This window comes from Puma concolor, chromosome B3, assembly GCF_028749965.1.
Source record: "Puma concolor isolate L17-30 chromosome B3, mPumCon1.1.hap2, whole genome shotgun sequence".
Taxonomy (NCBI): domain Eukaryota; kingdom Metazoa; phylum Chordata; class Mammalia; order Carnivora; family Felidae; genus Puma; species Puma concolor.
The window spans coordinates 39,425,667-39,434,827 of record NC_141672.1 but is presented as its reverse complement, the minus strand read 5'-3'; the positions used below and the strand labels follow the sequence as shown (position 1 = coordinate 39,434,827).

The following is a 9,161-nucleotide window of genomic DNA, read 5'->3' as shown; positions in this document are numbered from 1 at the left end:
CACCGCTATGTGAAATGCAGCAAACATCATCCACTATATATCATTCCCAGCCCAGAGAAGCATTGCTAAAACATTGTAAAATACCATCTTGGTAAAAAAAAAAAAAAAAAAAAAAAAAAAGTCCTACTGCTAAAATTGAGGCAGAAGATTTTTACGCACCAAAAAAATAATAACACATATTCTTTCATAAATTATAAGACCTAAATTGAAAGAATACTTTGGAGATAAAATAAGTATAATTAAGATCACAGGACTGTGTTTTCTATAACCGAAAAAATAAAACCTTTTCTGTTTGAAACCGTACCAGGAAAATGTATGATTTTTGTGTCATTAAGAGAATACTTTCATGGAATAGGACCATTTTGCCCTAATCAAAATGGTCAAACATTAGAAAAGAGTTGAAAATAATATCTTTATTTACCCCTTGGAAACTTAAAGGTCAAACCTTATTCAGTTGGAAGAAGCTTTTCCTTTCCTTGAAACAAAGTCCTTCTGTATGATGATTTGTTTTATATCATTTGATACACCAAAAAACAATGGAAGACATAAACAAAACACGTAAGACTTCACTAACTGATACCTTTCAAGAATACTTGAGAAACCCTCAGAAGAATACTGCTACATCCAACCTGAAAAGCTACCTGATAATCAAGACGCACTTGTTAACAGCTGCATTGTTTAATGTCATAGGTCAGAAATGTCCCATAACTATAGCGTTTCACTCATGTATTCACTAAACAAATACCTATTGAGTATCTACTGTGTACCAGTACTAGGAATGTATCTGCAAATAACATCCCTGCTCTCTTGGAAATATCCAGTGCAAGAAGCAGGAATTTGGCCAGGAAGATGCTCTGATAATGTGCTATTTGACCTGAGACCTGAAGGAAATAATGGAATGAACCAGCCATTTCAGAGTGTTCCAGGCAGAAGGAAGAGAAAGTCACAGTGGCCAACGATCTGAAGGCAGGAATGTGCTTTCCATGTTTGAAGACAATAAGGAGGCCATTGTAGATGGAGTAGAGAGAAAGGAAAAGTTGTAACCTCTGTAACGTTAGGTCATATAGTCTGTTGAAGATCAAAGTAAAGACTTTTATCCTAATATGAGTGAGATGGGAGACACTGTAGCATTTTAGGCAGAGGAGTGACACAATCCAGTTCACGTTTTGAAATTAACAACTCGGAAGTATGTGAAGAGTGTAAAGAGGAGGGTGCATAGAGAGATCACTAGAGGTTCTTGATTTTACCTCTAAAAGGTGATAATGACTTGGATAGCAGGGATAGGTGAAGATAGTGCAACTGCCTGAATTTGCTAGAAGTGTGGGAAAAGTGGTCAAAGATGATGGTAAGGCTTTGGCCTCAGCCATCAGAAAGACAAAGTTGCCATTTACTAAGGAGATGGATCTGAAAGTGTACACAGAAAGTTAGGTGTCCCCAGAAAAAGAAAGACAAGACACAGCTTTTGTGATACAAGAGAAGTCATTTTAGGCCTCCAGCTATTTTCTGTGAACTGTGCCCTGACCATCTCTATTTGCCCAAGCACACTTCTTACAGAACTTTCTTGGAATTGCAAAGAAATGCAAAAACTTTAGTAGTTAAGGATTTTAAGGGGACAAAGGGAACCCAAAAACTAAGAGTTTCTACTAGGCCTGGAAGTAACCTTACCATATCAGAGACAATAAATCAGAGGAGGTTAAACCTCATTAACATAACGTAGAATGTATGTATAGGCATGTTTCCTTAAGATGCATGTCATGTGCAGCCTTAGGCCCATCTGTAAATACAATGACAAAACTCCCCTTTCTGAATATTCATCTTAACCATCAGTGAAAGAAACTCACTCACCCCTGCTTAGAGAGCCACAACTTTGGAGGTTTTTCCCTGTGATCTCCTTATTTGCTGCAATTAAAGTTTCCTTTGTGTGACAACTCCACCTGGTGTAGTCTCTATCTGTAACTCACCAAGGGGCAAACTCAAGTTAATTCCTTTACAAAATTTGCAGACTCAGGCACTGAGGGGAATTAAGAGTTCAGTTTTGGAAGTATTAAGTTTGAGATATATTTTCCACATGTAAATTTTAGAAGGCTAGAGATAAAAATTAGGAGTTAGTGTTTAAAGATACATAAGACTATGAGACTTGATGAGATCACCTGCAGAGTACAGAGAGATACAAGGACATGTCCTACCACTAAGCCCCAGGACACAGTAACATTTAGAAATTGGGAACATGAGGATGACTCTGCAAAGGATAGTAAGAAGGAGTAACTTAGTCAAGGAAAACCAAGAGAATTGTGTCCTGGGAGCCAGAGGAAAAGGTGTTTCAAAGAAAATGAATAGTCCTTTCTACCAAAGTAGTCATGCATTGTTGGTGGGAATGCAAACTGGTTCAACCACTCTGGAAAACAGTATGTAGGTTCCTCAAAAAGTTAAAAGTAGAACTACCCTATGATTCAGGAGTTGCACTACTAGGTATTTGCCCAAATAATACAAAAATACTAATTCAAAAAGATACATGCACCCCAATTTTTATAGCAGCATTATTTGCAATAGCCAAACTATAAGAACACCCCAACTGTCCATCAACTGATGAATAAAGAAGTTGTGGTTATATATATATATATATATATATATATATATATATATATATATAAAATATTCCTATATATATATATATAGGAATATTACTCAGCCATAAAAAAGAATGAAATCTTGTCATTTGCAATGATGTGGATGGAACTAGAGAGCATTATACTAAGCAAAATAAGTCAGAGAAAGACAAATACCGTATGATTTCACTCATGTGTGGAATTTGACAAAACAAAACAAATGAACAAAGGGGGAAAAAGAGAGGCAAACCAAGAAACAGACTCTTAACTACAGAGAACAAACTGACAGTTACCAAGGGGAGGTGGGTGGGGGATGGGTGAAATAGGTGATGGGAATTAAGGAGGGCACTTGTGATGAGCACTGTGTGAGGTATGGAAGTGTCGAATCACTCAATTATACCCCTGAAACTAATACTACACTGTATGTTAACTAACTGGAATTTAAATAAAAACTTTAAAAATTTAGTAATCAACTGTTAAGTACAACTGATTAGTTAAGTAATGAAACCTGAGAGACCATTGGCTTTTTGTAGTGTGCAGCCCTTTGGAAACTTTGAGTAGAGCACTTTTGAGGAAGAGATAGGAAGAAAACCTGATAAAGAGTGAAATCAAGAGAGAATGAATATCACTTCCAGCCAAATGGAAAATTTACCATCCCACTTGAAACAGTCAAAGGAGAAAAAAAAAAAAACCAGACAAAATATGAATTAATGGTTCTTAAGACACTAAATACCAGGCAGTACAGGGCAGTGATGCCTGAGACATGAGAACAAATAGGTTAGCCCTATAAATGCTCCAGTTTACTGTCTTGAGACAGTTTCCCAATCATAGCACTACAAGAAGGAACCAGCATAGAGCCTAATGGAATTGGAATGAGACTGGGAGTCCAGGAAACTGAAAAAGCTACAGTTCGCAGGAGGGAGCAACACAAGGAACTTCAAAAATCTTCGTAATATTGCCATCACTTTTTCAGCTGAGCCTTGATGAAACTATGCATGTAAGTAAGTTACCTGAGACTGGGGAAAGAATCAACTGAAAGGATTGCAGGGAATAGTATGTGCCACTCACACGGGACAGGAATAGTGACCCTTCCCATCTGCCAAATTAGCTCCCACATGTCACAGGGCTTTGGGTAATCAGAAGTGTCTTGCCTCAGTGCTCTGGGTCCAACCTAACAAATCTTTTTTTTTTTTAAGTTTGTTTGTTTGTTTGTTTAAGGAAAGGCATATTCAACTGGTACAAATGATAAGTATATTTCAAATGCTAAACAGTAAGCATCTTTTGGTAAGTAACCAAATAGGTGGACTATAACTGAGACATAGAAATGATAGTTATGTCAAGCTTGTGACCTGGTAAAACTGGGCTTTTCAGTACTCCTGTGGACACTTCATTACACTCACCAAGCCACCATGTTTGCTAACACAACAACCAATTAGGTCTGGTCTCAAATTCCACTTCTAGGACAATAGCATCAGGAATTCCAGTTTTTTTTTTTTTTAATTATTTTTTTTCAACGTTTATTTATTTTTGGGACAGAGAGAGACAGAGCATGAACGGAGGAGGGGCAGAGTGAGAGGGAGACACAGAATCGGAAACAGGCTCCAGGCTCCGAGCCATCAGCCCAGAGCCTGACGCGGGGCTCAAACTCACAGACCGTGAGATCGTGACCTGGCTGAAGTCGGACGCTTAACCGACTGCGCCACCCAGGCGCCCCAGGAATTCCAGTTTTAATGAATACAACAACAGTTTCTCTAGCCACTGGAATTTGGGAACACATCCACATTTTAAGACAATACTTCTCAAAATACAAAAGTTGCTTGCTATTGAAAAGCTCCACACCACTTCTGTCTTATGAACTGTACTGCATTTTCATGTTTCATTCCACCTTCAGTTAGTGTTAGAAAGACAAGCACTGGAACTCTGCCAAGACCTACAACTCAGTAGTAACTTACATAACAACCAGGTTTTCTACAAAACAAATTTTTTTTTTCACAAGACTTAACCAGTAATCAACAATCTGTTTGGATGGTGGTGCATTGGCATCAAAAGGCCAATTGTGAAAATGAATGCCTTCTATTTTCCACAAGAATGGTGCTGTACTCCTTACTTCTTAAGTTTGTCTATAAATTTGTTTAAGGTTGCACTGGTTAGGTTGTATAAGAAATCTCACTTTCTGGTGTGTGACTTCCACAGGTCTGGGCAGTTTCCTTGAACCATGTGAATTTAGTTAAAAACAACCAATAGCATTATGGAAGAATTTTAAGAAGTGAATACAGAAATGATGTGAGGGCACTGGTCTGTTTGAATATACGCCACTTGAAATTCTCAGCGCTTTGAGTGTGAAGCTGGAAGTAATAGGGAGTGAAATGAACTTCCTAACAAGAAACAGCAATCCTTCAGTCCCGTAAAACTGAAGCAATAGATAGGAAGCATCTAGATAGGTTTAGCCCCCCTAGGTCACAACTCTTGGCAAATGTTCTGCTCTTATGGGGGTATCTTAGTGGAGTAGTGATAAATTTCTTCAGTTCCCTTGTCTACACGGAGGTCATGTGTGCCTGACAGTTATCTCTACTGCCCTTCAGAAACTCCATAAGTGTGACCAAGAAAGGAATATGTTACTCATTGAAGACTGTGGTCTAATCATATAGCTGGACCCTGGGTGACAGGGACACAGGTGGTGGCAGGGCACCAGGCTCCACCAGGCAGTGAGTGTCTCCAAGGAGAGCTTGGTGACAGTTGGCCCATAGCATAGAGAGCCAATATGTATGCCAAGGCCCAATGGTTATCTTGTTTTCAAAGAAGGAAAATAGGGAAAATTAAGGAATTGTAAACCACATTAATAGAGAAAAATTTTATGAAAAGAACCTACTTAATTAAAAAAAAAGACTTATAGAGAGAGGCAGAATTTTTGTGTGTGTTTTTGCAGGGAGAAGTATATGGATATACGTGCAGTTGGGCAGGGGTGTCTTTTCATGATTTTTCAGGATTACTATAGTCTCTGTTTCCAAGGGGTAGACCAGAATTTCTTGGCTATGACCTCTTCACTAACTTCCCTTACTTTCAGAATAAAATTCAGAATTTTCACCGTGTCTTACATGGCCTGGCTACTGCCTGTCTTTCCATCTTCGTCTGCCATTCATCCTCTCCAAATTCATTCTGTCCTCTAGCAATTTCAAGATGTGTGCTTTCCTACTTCTTTACTTAAAAAAAAAAAAAAAAACAAAAAACAACTGGTAAGAGTTAAAGCCTAGATTCTCTTGAGAGTCCAAACTCTTTCCAACTTATCTAGCTTCCTTCTTGCTAATTGAAATCTGATTACAGTATATGGGTAGCTTTAGAGGCCATCTTAAAGTGATATACCCACCTCTTTGTACCATCGGTACAGAAAAATAGGGTAGAATATGCCTTTAACTTGGGAGCCATCTGCCTCACTTACTGACTCCCAAGAGAGAATGTCAGTTCCCATGCCACTGTGTGGCCTTTCCAATTCAGGGATTATCGAGTTCCTGCTTATGACTTCTGCTCCAAAGGCTGCTTTTAGCAACTCAGAGGCCTCAAGTTGATGGAATCTGTATTTTTAAAAATGCTGCATTCCCTCTATTCTAAAAATAGCTCCTGATGGTTCTCATCATCTAAAAGCCCCTTGGATAAATTAACCCAGATGTACATCTTTGAATTTATAGGATCTGGCTAGGAAATTTTCACATGGGTATAAAATTCCAGAGATTGAAGATGAATGAGATGACTTGTATAATATTTTGTGCTCTGTGGACATAACCTGCTATATACATCTAAGGCACAGTAGAATGATAGTAGAAAAAAATGGAGAGAACTACCAGTCAAACAGGAAGGCAAGTATCCTCACTAGCTTACAGTCAGGTTGGTAAGAGACAGCTGTGAATTTTGATGTTAAAGGACCCATGATCTGGATGAATGTTTCCCACGCTTTTCCCTTTGTTGTTTTTTCCATGGACTTTCTGTCTATTCTGTAAGTTTAATTAAGAAAAGAAGAAGACTGGGTGGGGGGTGGTGGTACTTGGGTGGCTCAGTTGGTAAAACGTCTGAGTCTTGATTTCAGTTCAGGCCATGATTTCACGGTCCGTGAGTTTGAGCCCAGTGTGGGACTCTGCACTGATGGTGCAGAACCTGCTTGGGATTCTGTCTCTCCCTCTCTCTGCGTGTTCCCCCCTCTCTCAAACTAAATACATAAATTTTAAAAAATAGAAGAAGAAGAAAAAACTAAGTTTTTCTGTGTGTTAGTGTCATAGAGTTTTCTAAACTAGCAAGAAAGTCAAGGGATTATAAATAAACCTTCTTCTTTCACAACTTTTTTTTTCTTCCTCCTTCTCTCCTTATCTTCCTCTTCTTCAAGTAATATTTAGATTCTCTGGTAGAATTCAAGGGCCCTGCTTCACTCTCATCCCACTCCAGATACCCTTTCTGCCCAAGGGTAAACAACTAAAGTGGGAAGGGTTCTGGAAATCCTCCTCCTTCCTGCTGCCTCAGACTAACCTCACAAATGTCACCCTTACCCTCATTTTGTGGGCTACACACCCCCTCCACTTTTCCATTAAATTCAGTACACCGAGTCTTTGCAGCTCTTGCTAAAGCAATGCCATCAGGAATGCTTCTCTCTTGCCTCGTCCCATTTGTCCCTCAGGGACACAGACCAACATCACTGCTCCTATCTATCACTCCATTTAAAAATGAGGTAGGTATGTTTTAGGAAATACGGTTACCACACCATTGTAGCCTAGAAGCATATATATCCCATTTCCCCAGGGAGATCATGGCCACTCTCTCCACAACCTCTCCAGAGCTGTATCTCCTTTATCTCTTCAGGCTCTGAGACACCTGTCTGATATCTTTTGTTCTAGGGAGGAGGATGGAGAGATAGGGGCCATTTGGAACTATTGAGGTTTGGGGATCCTAGTCTTCACAATCGATAAACTGGAAATTTTGCAAACAAACAGACAAGCAAAACCACTTCTGTATGACTATTTTTCACTTCTCAGGATTTCAGTTCTAGTGTAATTAAAACTCAGGGCACTGCTGTTGGGATACCACTGGTAAATATTTTAATGTCTTTTGCATTAAAAACCTCCAAATTACTATCTCTAAGACCTGGAAACTGAGTCAGATATTAACATATTCAAATGAAGAGGTCAGAAAGAAATTCACTGTTTTCATGAAGAATTACATGCATTTAAAAATATCTATGGTCTGAATATTTCTACAGAGGTATGAAAAGAACTTACAGCATCTCATGAAAACACAGTAGGGGGAAATCACATAAAATTTCAGTGAGCAATGATAAATGAAAAATAATTAAAGTTAGCATTTATTTTTTTTTTAATTTTTTTTTTAAATTTTTTTTTTCAACGTTTTTTATTTATTTTGGGACAGAGAAAGACAGAGCATGAACGGGGGAGGGGCAGAGAGAGAGGGAGACACAGAATCGGAAGCAGGCTCCAGGCTCTGAGCCGTCAGCCCAGAGCCCGACGCGGGGCTCGAACTCACGGACCGCGAGATCGTGACCTGGCTGAAGTCAGACGCTTAACCGACTGTGCCACCCAGGCGCCCCGTTAATTTTTTTATTAACATTTATTTATTATTGAGAGACAGAGACAGAGCATGAGCATGGGAGGGGCAGAGAGAGAGGGAGACATAGAATCTGAAGCAGGCTCCAGGCTCCAAGCTGTCAGCACAGAGCCTGACACGGGGCTCAAACTCACCAACTGCGAGATAATGACCTGAGCCAAAGTCAGACATTCAACCGACTGAGCCACCCAGACGCCCCTAAAGTTAGCATTTCTAATTTAAAATATATATTATGTAATTGATAGTCACTTAATGGGCTGTTATACTGTGCTTTAGTAGGCAAGAAATAAATGGACATTATTTGATCTGTGCCATTATTGCCATGCAACAAATCATCCCAAGACTTTGTGGTTTGAAACATCAGCAATCATGTCATCATCATCTCTCATGGTCTCTGGGTTTAGAACTTTGGGAGAAACTGGACTGGATGCCAGTACAGGGTCTCTCGTGTAGTAGCTGTCAGACCAAGGTTGGAAATGGAATGGTGGAGAGTTAGAACATCTAGAGACTTGGCAAGGCCTCTCTCCATCAGCAGTGTGGTCCCAGACCTTCTCCATGTTGTCTGGTTGTGTGAGTTAATTGAAGCTTCCTCACAGCTTTGGTAAGCTCAGGGCAGTTGGACTGCTCACATGGTAGCCCCAGGATCTGGTGTGAAAGTACTGGTGAACAAGCAGAAGCCTTCTATGAACTAGCCATGGTAGTTACATAACATTACTTCTTTCCTATCACACCGCTTCCAAGATTTAAAGGGAAGGATTATAGATCCCATTTCTCAGTGGGAGCAGTGTTAAATAATATGGGATCATATTTTAAAATCTCTACTTCTGTACTTTGGCCAAAAATTATTTGCATTAATCCCACATTCAAACTATAGTCACTTTCTCCTAATAGTTCCCACAAATTTGATCTCATTATAGCATCAGGCTCAGGCTTGAAGCCCAGCAACTCATTACA

The 9,161-nt window shown here is 39.4% G+C and overlaps 1 pseudogene; it reads right to left on the bottom strand.

Annotated features, from left to right (window-relative positions):
- Window positions 1-4,333: 4,333 nt before the first annotated feature.
- On the bottom strand, window positions 4,334-5,742 carry LOC147579916 (protein tyrosine phosphatase type IVA 1 pseudogene; annotated as a pseudogene).
- Window positions 5,743-9,161: the final 3,419 nt, after the last annotated feature.